Here is a 1,139-nt window from a genome sequence, read left to right as displayed (position 1 = left end):
TGAAAGCATCTTGAATGGCCTGATGATCTCTCTTGTAATTGGCTCGCTGTTCGAGCCAATTGAATAGTACGCCCATCTTGATTGACAATGCACACACGTCTTCTAGTACTTCTTCACTCTTGTTGCATGATTGGATGTTGCATGATGACCAGCCTTGATTAGAGGCTATCTTTTTTATAAGAGTTTTAGCTTTTCTAAGGGTGAGTGACATAAATGATCCTCTAGTAGTGGCATCAAGTTGTTCATGAGCTTTCTGAGTTAATCTATGGTAGAAACTTTGCATAAGCAACCAATCTTCCATTCCATGGTGAGGATAATCTGAAATATATTCTTGGAAATGTTCCCATGCTTCTAGAATGGTCTCTCCCTTCTGCTATTAAAAGTTGCAAATCTTTTTGCTTAAGGCATTGGTCTTGCCTACTGGGAAAAACTTTTCTAGGAAGGCCTTTGAATACTTTGCCCATGTATTGATGTTGTCTTTGTTGGTGTAGAACCATTTCTTTGCCTTTCCCACAAGTGAGAATGGAAACAAGCAAAGTAATATGATGTCTTAAACGTCCTTGATGACGACTGTGCTACTAATCTCTAGAAAATTCTAAAGATGAGCACTAGCATCTTCGTGTGCCTTTCCACTGAATGGGGTAGCTTCCACCATGTTGATGAGGCTTGGCTTGAGCTCTAACTCAAGGTTGTTGGTTTTGAGTTTTGGTCCAGTGCGAATGTTCTCCGTGCTCAAAGTAGAGAACTCATGTAGAGTTTTGTCAGCCATAGCTCAAAAATTGGTGTTGAGCTTCCTTTTTGGTTTGGTTGATTCTGATTGGAAGTTGTTGGTGAATCACAACCAATTCTGCAATACCCTGTATAAAATACGAACAATGACAAACAAGGGTAAGCCTGCTAAAGCAGAGTTGTTATGATTTTATCAATAAATATTTATTTGATCAATTCTCTATAGCCATGTACCCCTCCCCGGAAACGGCTTCAGAAATGCTTGTTGACATTTCTTAGCATCACTCTTTACTAAGTTATCATCCCTAGCATGATGCCAGAAATGCATGGTTGGTAATTATTAATGACACTTGTAAATTCAGAGAAAATTATATATGTTAAAGTAAAGTATCCGCAAGCGCACAAATAAT

At 38.6% G+C, this 1,139-nt stretch overlaps 1 non-coding gene across 1 annotated transcript; it reads left to right on the top strand.

Annotated features, from left to right (window-relative positions):
* Positions 1-300: 300 nt before the first annotated feature.
* LOC136530013 (small nucleolar RNA R71) lies at positions 301-407 on the top strand. Its single transcript, XR_010777523.1, has one exon. It is a non-coding gene; the product is annotated as a small nucleolar RNA R71 (small nucleolar RNA).
* Positions 408-1,139: the final 732 nt, after the last annotated feature.

The sequence above is a fragment of the Miscanthus floridulus genome, chromosome 19, assembly GCF_019320115.1.
Source record: "Miscanthus floridulus cultivar M001 chromosome 19, ASM1932011v1, whole genome shotgun sequence".
Classification (NCBI taxonomy): domain Eukaryota; kingdom Viridiplantae; phylum Streptophyta; class Magnoliopsida; order Poales; family Poaceae; genus Miscanthus; species Miscanthus floridulus.
Note: the sequence above shows the minus strand (reverse complement) of the source record. Positions and strands in the feature narration are given on the sequence as shown.